The 17,227-nt window shown below is 44.9% G+C and overlaps 1 long non-coding RNA gene across 1 annotated transcript in view; it reads right to left on the bottom strand.

Annotated features, from left to right (window-relative positions):
• Positions 1 to 4,747: 4,747 nt before the first annotated feature.
• LOC115299829 overlaps positions 4,748 to 17,227 on the bottom strand; it is a 35,106-nt gene continuing 22,626 nt past the window's right edge. Inside the window, exons 3-6 of the long non-coding RNA XR_003912357.1 lie at positions 10,592 to 10,715; positions 9,988 to 10,134; positions 8,867 to 8,999; positions 4,748 to 4,938 (exon numbers count right to left, since the gene is read on the bottom strand). This is a non-coding gene — a long non-coding RNA (uncharacterized LOC115299829). The remainder of the gene's footprint in view (positions 4,939 to 8,866; positions 9,000 to 9,987; positions 10,135 to 10,591; positions 10,716 to 17,227) is intronic.

The raw sequence follows: 17,227 nt of genomic DNA on the forward strand, positions 1-17,227 counted from the left end.
GGAAAACATGGTGTGTTCGGGAAGCTGTAAGCTGCTTGGAGAGGCTGGAAATGAAGGTATGAGAAGAAAAATGAAGGGAGATTTGAAGCAGGAAAGTTTAGGTGTCAGGTTGTGAAGTAGTACCCATTCCATGCTGAGTTTCGCTGTTAATCCTCTAGATGACAGAGAAATGTAGAAGGAAGCAAAGCAGGGGAATGGACTTTCAGCTTGAGAAAGATTCTTGCTGGTACCAGTTTGGATGATGTACTGGGAGGGGAGAAGCTAGGTAAGGAGAGTAATACCAAGGACAGGCTTTAGTTTAATTTAGAATGCTTGTGGTCTTTAACACTGTGCTGGGGTTGGGGGAGAAATGGAGGGAGATGGCTGAGGCAGAGCTCCATTATCCACATTTCTTCCAACACAACTTCCCACCAAGCTAGGCCTGAGGAGGGATATCAGGAAGTTCATGCTTCACCTCTGCTACTTGTCCTGAACTTAAGTTTTCCTCTCCACTGGGTGGACTTGACATCTAAGAGAAAATCCTCTTATAAAATGGTCCAGAGTCCACCTGCTTAGTGTCCAGATGCTCAAATAAACAGATGCAAAAGAAAAAGGCTTGTGACCTCACCACTGCAGGACCCAAGCCTGATGTTATTTTGTCCCCCAGCATTAACTAAGCTCAGTGGGACTAAATGACCCAAACTATACAAATATTTTGACACAAATGAAGAGACCCGTGTTTTTACTAATGCTGGGAGGAATTGCAAGTTAAAACCTTACATTCATACAACACTCATTTTATTCATCAAGCAGCACTGAACTCCTATTTTATGCCAGGCACTAGGAATGCGATGGAGTTTTTATTCTATAAGAGACACAGGAAACAGAAAACACACCACTAAATGTATGATTCTACACCTTGAAAAGCACAGTTAAGAATCACTGGGCACTATGAAGGAGAAAAACCATCCAAACTGGCCAGGGGCTGGGGGGAAAGCCTTTCTACAGAAAAAACTGAATTGAGATTTCCTAGATGACTGGAGTTCGTTAGGTGAAGAACAGAAGAGAAGGGGCAGCAGGTGGAGGGCCAGCATGAGGGGAAGCTTGGGAAAGACTTCTGCTCACCCTGGGGGTCAAGAGATGGCCGGCTTTCCTGGAGTGGAGTGAGCAAAGGAACCATGATGGGCAATGCGATTTGTACCAGTTCACATTCCTATCATTTCCAAAGTGCTTTTATACCTTCTATCTCATTTCACTTTTACCACTGCCCTGGCTATGTCATTGCCAGGAGCTGTGTCTCACAGACACAGTGACTGAGGCTCCCAGTGAGTCTTAAGATTGTTTGTCAAGGTCTCTCATCCACTGGCTGGTAGGACCACAGTTAGGCTTCAAAACCATAGTCTACTCCTACATTGTTCCAGGAACCAGGTGCTGTGGTGGTCCTGGGGTCCTGCTTCCACATCAAGGACCCCGAGGAATTGAATTAGTCATCAGAAGGTTCTTTGATGTGCACACCATCTGAGCAAAGGTAATCAGATAGTCCCCTGGGAAATTTCATCCATGCCACAGCAATGAGTAGTGAACTCTCCTTGCCCTGCTGCAAACCCCTCCTCTTTGGAGGGGCCGGAACAGTTAGTGCTGAGAAGCCCTCACAGTTTCTTGCCATGCAAACTTCTTCCATGTACACCCACTGAAGAACAGTGCCTGATGGTTGCCTCATTATTGGATTACCAGATCATTAACTTATTGCCTTCTTAGGTTATTGCTTCTCCCTGGCTACCTGGACAGAATGAATGTATTTCCCAGATCTTCTCAAAACCATCAGTCCATCAGCAGAAGCTGATGCCTAATCTCTCCCAAAAAGTTGATTCATCCAGGTTCATGCTCAGAGGGAGGAATTTTCCCTGACATTATTGCAAGTTCTGGAAAAAGGTGGGCAGGAACCTGGGGTGTTATGTAACACACTAACAGTTAGGATGTTTACAGGGGCCAGTAACAGAAGACACAATTTAAACAAGAGGTCCAGACATGAACCAAGTCCAGGGCTCAATGAACTTGTTCATTGACATCTTCATGGACCTAGAGGCTTTCTGACTTCTCATGTCACCATTCTTGGTGTGTCAAGGAAGTTCCTTGTGTGGCCTCAAAATAGTTCTGGCAGTTACTGGCATCGTAGGTAAACACAATGAACACTAGCAATGCAAGGATGTTTACTTTAATCTTTCTCTTGGGACACCTGGGTGGCTCAGTTGGTTAAGCATCCAACTTCGGTTCAGGTCATGATCTCACAGTTCATGATTTTGAGATTTGCATCAGGTTCTGTGCTGACAGCTCAAAGCCTGGAATTGGCTTCAGATTCTGTGTCTCCCTCTCTCTCTCCCCCTCCCCCGCTATACTCTTTCTCTCTGTCTCAAAAATGAATAAACGTTAAAAAAATTTTAATCTTTCTCTTTTTTATTAGCAAGAGAAGCCCTTCCTAGAAACTCCCCACCTCCACCCCAGTAGTATTCCCCTCCCATCCCATTGGTCAGGAGCAGATCACATACATGTATCCTGCAAGGGAATGTGACTACCATAATTGGCCTACAGTCATGATTCGCCCCTTGGGATCATCTCTTTCTAAGCAAAGGAGAGAGTGAACACAGAAAGTTATTTTTAAAATAAATAAAAATTCAAGGCTCTGATAGCAAGAAAGAAGTGAGAGGGAGGATGGCTTTTGGGTTGGTGGATGGTCATTAATGCTCTACACAAAATATTTCCAGCTCTCCTCTTGGATACAATATAGGGTAATACTTCCCCATGTCCTATCTCTGTGAAGGTGGGTGAGAGGCCATGTGACTTGTGTCAGGCAATGAAATGTGAGCAGGGCTGATGTCTGTTACATCCAGGTAGAAGCCTTTAGAGCAAAGGAGAGATTCAACATGCTTCCATTTCCCAGCTTTGCCAACTATGGAAGCGCAGAGATGGAATGTTCTTTAACTTGGGTCTTTAAATAATGACAATGTAGATCAGAGTCCCTCCCCCTGCCCAGCATATCTACAATAGACATTTAACATGAGCAAGAACGAAACCTTTGTTGTTTTAGGACACAGAGATTTGAGAGTTGCTTGTTTCTGTAGCATTATTTAGCCTTTCCCAACTCCAATAGGAACCAGCAGTACCTTCCACAAGTATAATAAAAACACCTGTATAATATTCATAATAGATACCATTTACCACATTGCTACTATGTAGCAGATACTGTGCTGGGTCTCACAAGGTAAATGATAGGGCTGGATTTTATAGATGAGTTCATGTTCATGGAATAAGTGACTGGTGAAAGCAGGCTGAGTCCAGGTCTTTCTGGCCCTAAAGACCTTGCACTGTACATGTATGTCCTTACTCCTGAGTAGTAATGCCACATGAATTTATGTCTCAGTCAATCCTCACCACCTTCGTGCCACAGACACTCTTATTCCACACTTCACAGGGCTGGGAAGACTCCAGAGCCTCCCCCTTTCCACTCTTCCTCACTATCCCACAGACTACATGAAGAATCAAAGAATTACAAGTTAGAGGGGGCCATGAATTTTGGAGTCAAGGGTCTAGAGTTTAAATCTGGGCTCTGCAGTTGTACCTGGAGGAGCAGGGAGCAAGTACTTTAATATTGTCAAGGCTCAATCCCTTCCTTTGTGAAAATGAGGCCACCCATGGCTACCTCAGAAGGTTGTCAGGAGGATCATTTAATAAAAAGCCCCTGTATGGAGCAGACAAGCCAGAATTAGTCATTTTTCACTGTAGACTTGTTAATTTAAGAAGAAATAGCCAGGAGCCCCCCAACCCGTGCCCCAAGCGAGGGTGCACACGCACGTGCGCACACACACACACACGCACCACCCTAGCTGAAATGCAAACATTTCCCACTGAGATTCAACAAGGTCTCGGAGGGCTTTCTTCTTGGTCATATAAGGCAGGTCCTCTCTACGGGCTGGAGGAGAGTTTTGTTTCCCCAGCTGCACTCACAGGGGAATGCTCTACAGGCATGATACTGGGAACCTGTTTGGCTTGGCTCAGATGCCTGTCAGCACATTCAGGAAGTGAAGTCAGAGAAAGGCAGGATTTCAAACAGAGCCAGCTGCACACAAATGCCCAGGCAGTGAAATGCCTTATCTAGGCAGGGTGCCTATCAGCCTGGGTTGCCCTGGGTGCTGTCAAAGAAGCCGATGAGAATGGCTCTGGGCCAGAAAAGGAAGGAGCAATCTCTGGCACCCAGGGAAGGGCTGTGACTTCCATAGCAAAGCAGCCAGAAAGCCTACACAAGGTCCATCTCAGCCAGCCCCGTGTTCTGGGCAAGGGAATGACTAAGCCCAGGCTCCCAGAACCTGCTGGCTGGAGGGGCTTATGTTTATCTCCCTGGAGACTTGAACTCAAGTTTGGGGAGGGGAAGGGGGTGCTGGGGAGGGGAGCGAGAGCAATGGATGGTGCGTGACAGCACGTGGAACCTTGAGAAGGAACATGCTACCATTCTCCGGCTGTGTCCAAGAAACAGTACAGTGCCTAAGACCTGAACCGTAATCCCACCTGTACATTTCCAGCTGTGCATAGGAAGAGAGTTAATTTCCCTAAGCCTCGATTTCATTACCTATGAAATGGAGATGGTAATATCCACCCCCACAGGGTTGCTATAAGGATTAAACAAGCTGATATATGTAAAAGGGCTTAGCTCAGTGTTGGCGAATCACAAACGTATCAGTTAGAATTTTATGGTTGCAAGTAACAACAAATTCAGTTTAAATAAAAAGCAATTTTATTGGAATAAATAGTTGAAAAGCCATCAGTAGAAGTAGCTCTAGACCAGGCTATATACAGGGCTCAAATGGTATCATCAGGCTTTCATTTCCCTCTTTCACTCAGCTGGCCATGGGACAGGTTAGCTTCATGTTCAGGCTCCATGTGACAGTGTCCGGCAGACCCCACTCTCTGTCCATAGGAGTAAGTAAGATGGAGATAGCAGTTACTTGTCTCCTCCCAGGATGGTGTTTCATTGGCCTGATTGGGTCTCATATCCCTCCCTGAAGCAATCAGCATGGCTGAGGGATGCCAAGGGACATACTGAGTGGCTTTAGGTGTAGGTCAACCGTCAATACTAGGGTTTTGGAGTCCCATCAAACCACATAGCCAGAGAAGAAAGAGAAGGAAGAAGAGATCATCAAAGCAATGTCAGGACCTGCAAAGGAGTAGATGCTGGAGGTCGAACAGGGCCCAGATGGACTCTGGTTCATCTATTTTGTGATTATTCTTATTACTATCAACACATTTTACAGGCCAGGGTAGAGAGACAGCTAGTCCCCTTCGAAAGCTGGGTCAAAATTCAATATTCATTCTTGAATCTCTTATAACAAATTGCAGACTCCAGGTATAAATCATCAAAGCATATTTCTCTGGATGGAAAATGTTCAGTAGGACTACATTCAATAATAAATATGTAAAAATACTCTGTAAAAATAGTTACCTATTAATATTAGTTGCTGTTGTGATGTATATAACAAAAAATTAACTCATCTAGGCCAATTAGAATAGAGTCAAAGATATTCCAGGCAAGACTATGAAATGTCAGGAAGCCCACCCATCTATTCAGGTCTGTGCTTTTCTCTACTCTCCTACTCACTGAACTATGTCAGCATGAGTACCTACAACAGTATTTCCACAACTCAATTGTTGAAGTAGAAAAAGTAAGAACAAAAATGAAATAGACTGTCTTCATTACTGAATTCTGAGGAGAATCCAATGTAAAATGAAAAAATAGAAAAAATAGACTCCTCACAACAAATCAAAGAGCTTTACCTGAAAGACCTCTGAAAATTTCTAGAACTGGTTGTAAGCATCAGAAGTGAATGATGATGTATCCAGTGTTGCACATGTGCATTACCAAGAAAGGCTGATGAGTCTGCTATGTGGCTTAAGACATTTCTAGGAGGTAATATGCTGACCAATTCTTGATGTAAATGGTCAAAATCTGTCTTCTTTAAGATACTAACACGGGATTGAATGACCGTCACTCTCTCAGAAGGTAATGTTCCTGTGTTCACACTCACCCAAGGTTTAACAAATGCCTCCTCAGTGCCAGGCGCCCACTAAGCACTGGAAATGAGAAGCTATGTAAGGCATCAATCCTACTATCAAAAGCTAATGGTGTTCAATATATTAATTGCTGTGACAGAGGTAAAAACAATGTACCTTGGAAACAAGCACCCCACCTAAGGGTGTTGAGCAATGCCTTCACTGAGAAGCCGCCTTGGAATTGTATCCTAAAAGAGATGAGTGGGAGGTTGACAGAAAAATGTGGGGAGAGTGTCCCAGAGAGAGGGGGATGGATGTCCAGGACTAAGGTAAGCAGGACTCAGGGCCCATCAGCCAAGCATCAACTATTCATGGACAAAACGAACCGTGTTCCTGCCTACCTACTGTCAGATAGGGAAAAGAGACGTGTGACAGATCATTAAAAAGATCATCGCAATTGCTTATGAACCCCTGCACTTTGCAAAGTGCTGAAAGATGTGCAAGCAACATTACTACAGATACCCATGAAGGCACTTCCGGAGCGTTTAGTGGAAGGGCATGGAGGTGCTTGACTCAGTCTGGTCATTAGGGAAGGCCTCCCCAAGGAAGTGACCTTTAGACTGCGACCTGAAGGAATTAGTCAGGCATATGGGAGTGGGTGGGGACAGCATTCCTCTCTTGGGCAAAAGCATGTGTTAGAAGTAGCTGGAAGACCAGTGTGGTAAGAACTTCAGGTTCCCTCCAGGGGACTCAGGGCAGGGGATGGGAAGAGAAGATGGGGCAGTTGGGTTCTGATGGTGTGAGTTCTAATGCCGCATGTCCAAATACAGGACCTTGACCCTCAGGTCTCAACCAACCAGAGAGGTGAGATGACCATGAGCAAAGAGAACACAGGTTCTTCTGAAAGTCACACATTTCATGCTTCAGGCAGAAGATCTAGTTCCTGGCTGTAAGAGACTGACCATGACCTTAGCTGTTTATGAAGCTCTTAAAATGTGCCCAGGGGCACCTGGGTGGCTCAGTCAGTTAAGTGTCTGACTTTGTACAGGTCATAATTTGACGGTTCCTGGGTTTGAACCCCACATCAGGCTCTGTGCTGTCAGCGTGGAGCCTGGAGCCTGTTTCAGATTCTGTCTCTCTCTCTCTCTCTCTCTCTCTCTCTCTCTCTCTCTCTCTGTGTGTGTGTGTGTGTGTGTGTGTGTGTGTGTCTCTCTCTGCCCTCCCCCAATCATGCTCTGTCTCTCTCTCAAAAATAAACATTTTTTTAAAAAGTTGCATGTTTTTTCAAAAAGAAAAAAGAAAAAGAAAAAAAAAGGTGTGCCCAGACTGTTGGTAAATGCCTCTGTGTTACTTCCAACCTCACAAGCTAGCTCTCTCTGGCTTGCTCCCAGATCAGGGATCAGGGAGCTGGGCTCAGAGTGGTCCCAGAAAACAGCAATATCCTCATGACTGTAAGAATCAGGAGCAGGGTTTTGCTCTAAAGTTGAGCACTTGATCATTCTGCCTCGAAAGAAATCAAAATCTTTAGATATCTTTAACATTTCAAGGGTTCCGCAATATCACCTTCCCTCCCTGAGCGGTACTTCAGCAGACAGTAGGTTTACCAGAAATGCGAATTCCTTTTCCTTTAATGTGAAAGGTGAATGGGGAACTCCAGGGACCTTTTAATTTCTCTTCCATCCATAGCAGGGCTTTATGCCCCTGCTGTTTTGAATTCCATTTCAAATGAAAAAATAACGAAAAACCATTCTCCGCCAAGCCATTTGGATTTAAAACAGACTGGCAGAAACCTGGAAAGAGTCAAGATTCTCCTTAATATATCAAATAGAGCAGCCAGCGCCAATCTGAGAGGCTCTGCTCCATTTTGTAGAGAACAGGCAGTATTTTGAAAATGGATGAGTACAGTTCACTGTTGTGACTTGTTTCAAGGTCTGGAGGCCAGGCCTGGTTTTGATCTGGCAGGCTGGGGTCTCCAAACGTGGCTTATTCCCGTGCAAATGCTCAGAGAGGTGGCTGGCTCACCAGGCACAGACCTGGGGCAGTGTCCCTTTGAAGACTTCCTCAGTGGGTCTTAAGTGGGATTTGGTGCCTATTGTGGAATCACGGTAATGAGCTCAAAACTAATGTTTTTCATTACACCAGCAAATCAGTCAGCTCATGTTTGCTCAGGTGTGCAGCTGTGTGCCCCATGCCCTGATCTCTGTATAAGAACAAAATAAATATTTTTAAAAGGAAGAAAGAATTGAAGATGAAGGAATGTTACAACCGGTGAGGTAGGAAAGGCGAGAGAAAGGAGACTCTTGCCTCTTTAAGGTAAGATATATTTGCTCTCTACTCTCTTTACTAATTGGTCACCCTCTAGTCTGTGGGGGAAGAAAAAACCAATCTGCTAATGAAGTGGTAAGATTCATCCAATTAATTGGGGCTCCTTCGGAGTCTTGAGCAGTGCCGGTAGATGGAGCCAGAGGGCAGACACAGCGCTCTCCGTTTCTGGGGTGTAAAGGATGTGAAAAAGCCCAGCCAACAGGCTAGGACCTGGGACCAAAGCATGGGCATCGTCCGCCTTCAGAGAGGACCAAGTATAAACATTTTTTTTTACAGAGTAGGGAAGCATATGCACTGGAAATGCCCTTGCTCCACCAGCCGGAGGCCTGGAAGTCAGCGCGAGATACTGTTTACAGGGCAGCTCCTATTTCAGAATGAAGAATGAGGCTCAGCAGGTAGGGAGGCCTTGAGAAGGAGAACTGAATTTCCAAGAAGCTCGCGCTGAGAAGCAACTGCGGAAAGCTTGTTTCAGAAAACTCGCGGGATAAGTCAACGGAGGCTTGTGTTGTCAGAATAAACCCACCTGCCCCTGCAGAGGGACCAGCTTGGTACACTGGGGAAACCACGACGTGCTGGAGTTGGCCGGAACTGGGTTGAGATCCTGCATGTTTGACCTTGACCAATTCTCTTTCCTTCTGAGCAACAGTTGACTCATCCTTGAAAAAGATGCAATGGTTGTAAATGGGAGACAAAATTTGATTTATGGAAAATGCTTAGCACAACACTCCATATTCAGCCTTTTTTGAAAAACTCTTCCAGTTGTGGCACTAAAACCCCTTCCTATGGGAATTGGAACAATCAAAAAGGACAAGCTTCTCCTTTGTGTCACCACTGCATCTGATACACGCTGATTCTCTCTGGGTTTATCACACTATTTTGCATTTTATTTATTTATACAGGTCCTTAGACTGGGTGCTCCTTTAAAGTACGGGCTGTGTGGTAAAATTCTCCCAGCTGTCCCAGAATCTGGAGCATAGCATCTGTTGAATACATGAGTTTTTCTTGTGAGCAAGTTGTTCCAACCCACCAAGCTAAGTAATTCAGATACAGAATAAGGGTCACATCTCACTTTCTTTTTCTTCACTGTGTTCAGGAAAGAAAGCAGAAAATACTACAATGCCGGTGATGAAAATCAATTGTGAATGTTTTGTTTTAGCCAAAAACCAAATAGGACCCAGATGCTAAGCAGCCATTTTTAGTATTGGCCAACTCAACCAGCCAAGACTCAAAATAAATTCCAAGAAGAATTACACTATGAAATGTAATTCTATAATCTGAGCATCATAGGTTAAGATTTGGGCATGTGGCATTCTAGTCTATGCAGGTCAGAGGGAGAAATGCTAAAGGAAAGAAGAATGACCTGAATGTAGGCAAATGACAAGAAGCCAACAGAATCAGGAATGCCAGTGTGGCCAATGCTAAGGAGGGAATTGGAGACCACAGAGTTTGGCTATTGTGGTCAGATAGACTTGGTTACTGAGTAGCCCCTTTGATTGGGGCAAGTTACTTAACTGCTGAAAGACTCAATCTCTTGGTTTATAAAACAAGGCATATTTAGTCAGGATAGGTTAACCTATACTGCAGTAACATATAAACTCTGAACTCTCAGTGACTTAGCAAAACAGAAGTTAATTTCTCACTCACCCACAGTCTCACCCAAAGACACATTCGTGGAAGCTCTTCTACATCCAGTGGCTCAAAGATCCCATTTCTTTGTATCCTGTGATACTTCCTTCTTATCGTGTGGCATCCATACAATAGCATGGAAGAGAGAGCTGGAGAAGGCACACTCTAAAATACATTAGTGCAGAAGTGACATGTTATTTCTGCTCTGAGCCCATTGTTCAAAATTAGACACTGTCCCAACCTAACTGCAAGGGAAACTGAGAAATGTGGAGGGGCATAGAGATATTTGGGGAGCACTATAGATGTCTGCCTCACTATATATAGTAAACATTTCAATTGAAATCAGTTAAATGATCAGGGGTAGATTGTGTCACATACAATAGAACAACCAAATAGAAAGTTCGAGATTTATTTCCTCTGTTATAAAAGAAGCTTAAAGAGGTGGGGCAGCTCCACAGTCATCAGGAGCATAGGCTCCTTTCACCTTTCTGCTCCACCATTGTTTGTGTGTGGCTTCCGTCCTAAAGTCACTTCATGGTTACAAGGTAGCCTCCAGGTGCCATCACGACACTCTAGCCTAGAGGAAGGAGAAAAAAGATCAGGGCTATAAAAGTCACCCTACCTGCTTTAAAGAGCTTTCTCTGAAGCTCAGCCAGCAACTTCCATGTAGACTTGATTGGCCACTCCTAGTCACAAGGCAGTGTGTGATGTGTAGTCTTTAACACTTGTGTCTGGGAGCCTGAAGGCTGAGAAGGCAAAGAACAGTCTGTGCCTTAACAATGACACTCAGTTCATGGGGTTATGGGGAATACTTTATAAAAGTGAAAAAGCTTTGCCCAGGAGCTGACCATTATACGTGTCCAATAAATGCTAGATATTGTCATTACCATTTTTATTACCCATGTCGTCATTTAGGAAGCCTGATCTCGGTGGCGTCACCTTAAGGACCTGTCAAAAACAATGGAGAGAGTCTTGGATCTTAGTCAGGAAGACTTGGAAGAGCAAGGCAGGGCACAAAAGCCTCAGACCCTGCGTTGGGGATTAGGACAGGGGAAATCATGAGCACTCAAGAGGAGGGACCAAGGCCAGATGTCCTTCTGATGGGCTGGCCCAAACCATGTGGGAGCTGCAGGTGCAGGAGGGAAGAAGCTGAATGTGGTAGCAATAGGTTCTTCTGGGGCTGAATCTGGTTAAGAGATGTAATTGCCACAGAGAAGAACACAGGAAAATACTGTGGGAAACCAGAAAGCATCACATCGACAGCCTTGGTCAGCACCTTTAGAATCCAACACCCCCATACTCTCAACTCTGCGTATGTACTCCCTTGCTTGCTGACCTCTTTCCACCTCTGTGAGATGACCTCACCCTTTCACTTGGTTTCTGCCACCACAAATCTCAACCCTTCTCAGTGCTACTGCTTTTTCATCCTTTCCTTTAGCACATATTTACTGAGTACTTATCTTGGCCAGACATAGCTTTTAGCACGAGGGATAGAATGGGGAATAAGACAGGCAACATTCCTTGTTTTGTGAAATCTACATAGCATGTTGGCCTTTTCTTTCCTTGGATTGGCGGCTTCGAGGTAATTCCTCAGCCTGGCCCCTGGGACTTCCTCTTTTGGTGTCCTGCTTACCACCTTATTGGTCTTAGTCTTAACAGTCCTATTAATCGCTAAAACCCAGATATAAGAGGGACAGCTTAAATTTACATCCTAACTTCATATCCCATTTCAGTGTTGGCTTGGAAGCAGGGCAGGGCTAAGTGTGTGGCTGGAGGCATTTGTGACCTCAACAGGAGATTCTGGAGAAGAAAAAGCCGGAGTGACAACAGGCAGACCAGCCTATATGATCCCATATCTTAGGCAGAACAAATAAATGACGACGTGTGTCATTTAAGGTTCTTGGGTTGCAAGCAACAAAAACAGAATCTAATTAACTGAAGTAAAAGATTTACTGGAAGGATATGGGGCATGATGAACAAGATTTAAAGTACTAGCTAAAGAATCAGACTTCAGAAGAGACCGCATCCAAGACAGCTCAAGGCATCTGTCTGAAATCCATGCCTCTGTTAGAAAAAATGGCCCCTATATGTTTTCACTCACAGGTGGATCAGGAGAAACTTAACAGAGGACCATGGGGGAAGGGAAAGGGGGAAAATAGTTAAGGAGAGGGGGGAAGCAAACCATAAGAGACTCTTAAATACTGAGAACAAACGGAAGGTTGTTGCGGGGGAGGGAAGAGGGGAAAAGGGGTGATGGGCATGGAGGAGGGCACTTGTGGGGATGAGCACTGGGTGTTATGTGGAAACCAACTTGACAATAAACCATATTTAAGAAAAGAAAAGAAAAGGAAAAAATGGCCCCTCATCATATCTCTGTGCCTTTTCTCTCTACTCAAGGGACAAATTCCTGAGAAAGAGGGAAGCAGTTGTTCTGGCTTGAGTTACATTTCTACCCCTTCCCACCTGAAGCCCACCCAGTTAATAGTTTCTACCAAATCTATAAGGAATAGGAACTAGTAGTCTCCCAAAGCAGAACCAGGGTGTGACTGCCAGAATAGGTAATGGATGCTGGGTAGGCAAATACACAGAGGTCTACCTTCACAATCTGGGTAATTCTCCCTTCCCCAAAGCTATGGCTTTAGGGACATTTCACGAAGAGGCATAAGAAGGTGTCTACCTGGGAACACTCCAATTTGCAGGGAGCAAGACTGTGACCAAACTGTAATAAACTGGATGCTCATGTTGGCAATTTGGAGTGACATTGATAGAAATAACAATTAAAGGTGATTTAACAATCCAAAAAAATAAAAGATTATATTTTTGTTATCACTTGGGTTTCTAAAAGTCTCATCTACATTTTTGTAATTGTAATTTTATTGAGTTTTAAAATTAGTAATGTGTCCACATCATTCGTGTGCCTTCCCCCACCCTGCCACCTGGAACACGGACATCTCCATCTTGAACCTTCGGGCCTGCCCTTTTGGATTATGAGGATGAAAACATAGGAAAGGCAGGACAATGTGCTAGGAGGAATGTAGCTTTGCATTCTGGTGACTTTACATAACAGAGACATTACGTTAGCCCTGCTCTGTATTGCTCTCTCTCTTTTCTTTTTATTTGCAAGAGAGAAAGAGAGAATGCGAGCAGGGGAAAGGGGCAGAGGGAGAGAATCCTAAGCAGACTCCATTCATGCGGGGCTCAATACCAGGACCTTGAGATCATGACCTGAGCCAAAATCAAGAGTCAGACGCTCAGCTGACTGAGCCAACCAGGTGCCCCCGTACTGCTCTTTATTTTTATGTAATAGAGAAATAAGCTTTTACCTGTTAAAGCCACCCCTTGTTTGGGGTTTTTCTGTTACAGCCAAGCCTGATACCACCGATAAGTGATGGAGCCTGATTCTAACTCCGTGCCAGAGCCTGCACTAGATGAGGCAAGAGAAGTATCCTAGGTACAAAACAGAAGGAGGCACTCACTCTCAGGGCCCTGGGGGGCTGACCACGCCTCCTGAAAGTCTGCTGGCTGGGTGCTCCTCTAGCCTCACCCTGCTCACTTCATCAGCTTTCGGAACCAATGCTTTTTCACATAACACTCATAGGACAAGGCTCACGATTGAATCAACCGAGCAACACACCCTGACTAAGAGAAAGCACCTAGTCTTGGTCTGAGATTTAAGAAATACCTTCATTGATATTAACTATGAGATGTGAGGTTTTAAAACTTTCTGGCACCTCCATTCCACAGCCCCCCTGCTATTTCAAGAGCTAGCTTTTATCATGCGCCGGCATGGGAGTGAAAAGCCCTTCTGGAACACCTCACCCTCCCACCCTCCCGTCCGCTTCCCAAGCCGGCAGCCTTCTTTGTGTATCCTTTCTCCTGGATGAATCACTTGTAGCAAGAATACAGCTTCCACTTGTCCATGAGAAACCGTTCAAAACAATCCTTTCTATTCTGCATGAAACTTCAGGGGTTGAACAATAGATATTCAAAATAAGACTGCTACTTGTCAGCCTCTCAAAGTCAGGGAACAAATAAAAGTAACTGTGTGCCATCAAAAATCATTTCGAAAGAGAAAACAAAGCCTCCCTGTGACTGCTTATTTCTTTGAGCTCCCATCCTCCACTGTCTTTATATTATGCTTCCTGCAAAAGCCTTCCAGTTCCTTTTGCTTCTGGTTTCAAGGTGTTATTTTCACATGACGCTTCCTGAAATCCATGCAGAGTCATCATGGGGGGAAAGGAGAAGGCTGCCTTAGGGGCCAGGGTTCAATTGTCATTCGCATCTTAGGGCTCAGATGGGCTTAGGTTAGGGGGAAACAGAGTCATTTCTCAATAGTGTGTTTATTGGCTATGCGGAATTTATGTAGTGCTGCACAAAGACCTACTAAAGAAATATCTTTTCTGTAGGTCCCTGCCAAACTCTCGGGGACAAAGAAACAGTAGGTGAAGAAACGGAAGCGGAGAATGGAATCTGAATCATGGCTTGTGAAGGCACTACCCTAGAGTCTTCACATTAATTCTCACAGCTCCCCCTTAAGGAGAGTGTTTTCATCTCCATCTTCCAGGTAGGAAACAAAGTTCAGAGAGATTAACTAACTTTCCCAAGATCACACAGCAAAGAAATGGCAAGTGGGGATCCAAATCCAGGTTAACCTGACTCAATACCTATGCTTTTTCAGGTATCCTTTGCTGCCTGCAAAAGCTCAGTCTATTTCTTATTAGAGGGAAGACCAGCAAGATGTGGGAAGTCAGGAACCCGAGGATCTAGTCCCAGCCTGGGGACATGGGAAAAAGCCTTCCTCCGGGCCTCTGTGTTCTTACCTCTGGAACAAGAAAGTAGAACTGGGTGGTTCTTCAGCTGTTTCTGCTCCCTGACAATCTAGGTTTCCATATCTACTCCCAACAAAGGCATCCAACAAAAGCATAAAAATAACAGGAAGGGTGAGCCACAGGCATGATCCCTCCCTGTGGGTCAGGAGTCCAGGAAAGGCCAGAGACAGCCACTGCAGGATAAATAAACTGAACTTGGTGTTCCTTGCACTCTCCCATTTTTTCATCATCCTTTCCAGCCCCTGCCTCCACCATCCGGGTCCTCTGCTCCTGGCCTTAGCACCTCCAGTCCGCCCCAACTTGTAGCACCCCATCCCAGCTTGCCTGGATTCCTGTGGTGCTGCATTAAAGAACCTAAATTTTTTTTTATCTAGCCAACTGGATGGTTCCTTTTTGCAAATTATAAGAAGGTGCTTCTCCAATTTGGATGGGCAGAGCCCTGAATCAGGGTGTGTGGCTTGACAAGCAGAGCACAGGCTGATTTTTAGCTTCTGCCTTCCCCTCACAGCCAGATGCCCTGTGCAGTGCACAATTCACACAACTGTACATGGCAGCCCTGGGATAAGGCCAATTATTGATACATTTCAGGGAACAGTACTCCATTCACTCAATTACACATGGCAGAGAGGAACCTAGGCAGAATCTTTACCCTTTTCTCACCTTCCTCTCCCATGTTCTACTCACCATACTACTGATTTCACTCCTATTTATCCCTCAGATTTTCCAGTGCTCACCATCACCACCACCACCTTGATCAAAAGAGCATCTTTTTCTGCACTACAACACTAGCACCCTAACTGGCGTCCCTCCGTCTATTCTGTCCTGCCTTGTGTTTATTCCCATTGTTGCAACCAGAAGGTACACAAACTCAATTAGGTTTTTTTTTTAATTTTTTAAATGTTTATTTGAGAGAGAGAGAGAGAGACAAAATGTGAAGCAGGCTCCAGGCTCTGAGGTGTCAGCACAGATCCTGATGCAGGGCTCCAATTCACAAACTGCGCAATCATGACTTGAGCCAAAGTTCGGACACTTAACCAACTGAATCACCCAGGCGCCCCCAAACTCAATTAGTTTAATACTGAGAGCTAGCAGATTGGAGAGTTTTTTCAAAATATAAATATGGGGGGCGCCTGGGTGGCTCAGTTGGTTAAGCAGCCGACTTCACCTCGGGTCATGATCTCATGATTCATGGGTTTGAGCCCTGCGTCAGGCTCTGTGCTGACAGCTCAGAGCCTGGGGCCTGCTTCTGATTCTGTGTCTCCCCCACACTCTGTGTCTGTCTCTCTCAAAAATAAATAAACAGTAAAAAAAAAACAAAATATAAGTATGGCCATCCATTTTTCTTGCTTGAACTTCTCAGTGGCTTCTCATGACTTTTAGACTAAAGACAAAGCTCTTGACTGGGTCTCTGGTACCATCGGTCCCCTCCCTGCCTCCCTATGCTTCCAGATTCATCTCACACTGTCTTCCTTTCAGCTCTTTCTCCCTCCACAGTTGTTGCGGAAAGTAGCACGGGAGCGCACTCCTCTCTCTACTTGGAGCACTAGTCCTTCCACTTTGCCTATTAACTCCTACTCACACTTGAAGTGTGTCCAAGGTCAAGCATTGTACCTGAGCAAGGCCTTCCCCTATCCCCCTGAGAGGTCAGCTGCCCGGGTAAGTCCCTCAGAGACAAGGGACTTCTTTCCTTTGTGGCACTCGACAGAGTGACCCTTGCATATGTATCTGTGAGATCGTCTGACAGTTTCTCTCCCTCCATCTGGCCGAGTGGGGAAGGCAGGAGCTAAAAATCAGTCTGTGCTCTGCTTGTCAAGCCATACATCCTGATTCAGGGCTCTGCCCACCCAGGTTGGAGAAGCACCAGGCGTCACATGGAGCCTGCGCTCATCACCGTATTCTGGCTCCTCAGCATAGTGTCAGGCAAATAGTATCTACCAGGTAAATATATGTTCAGTGAACGCAGGTCTGTCTGGTTTAGAGAAGCCAACCTTTAGCAATGATCACTTTTGATGGTCCCCAAGTGACCTACTAGTTTACTGTCCCCAAACTGGATCCATAAAAGAAAGAAGAGCAAATCGTAGAAAATAACAATTGGCAAACCACTCCTTCATAACTGGCCAATGCTGAATGCATTTTCTAAGAGGTATTGTGCTTTACTGGTTCCTGGCAAATATTTGTTGAATCAGTGAATAAAATCCCATCATTCAAGGCAAAGGTTCAATGCGACACCTGCTAGAAAGACTCAGAAATAATCCTTCTGTTCAGTACAGATTCAAAGCATTTCATTGTTCCTACTTTGATGATAGTGTTTATCTTGTGTTAAGAGTTATTTGGGAATAGGTCTCATCTCATTGAGCACATTGTAATTGCCCAGTTGAATCCTATTCTGATCTTCCATCCCCCAACACCTAGCACAGTATCTGTCTATA

This window comes from Suricata suricatta, chromosome 8 (assembly GCF_006229205.1).
Source record: "Suricata suricatta isolate VVHF042 chromosome 8, meerkat_22Aug2017_6uvM2_HiC, whole genome shotgun sequence".
In the NCBI taxonomy this organism is placed as follows: Eukaryota; Metazoa; Chordata; class Mammalia; order Carnivora; family Herpestidae; genus Suricata; species Suricata suricatta.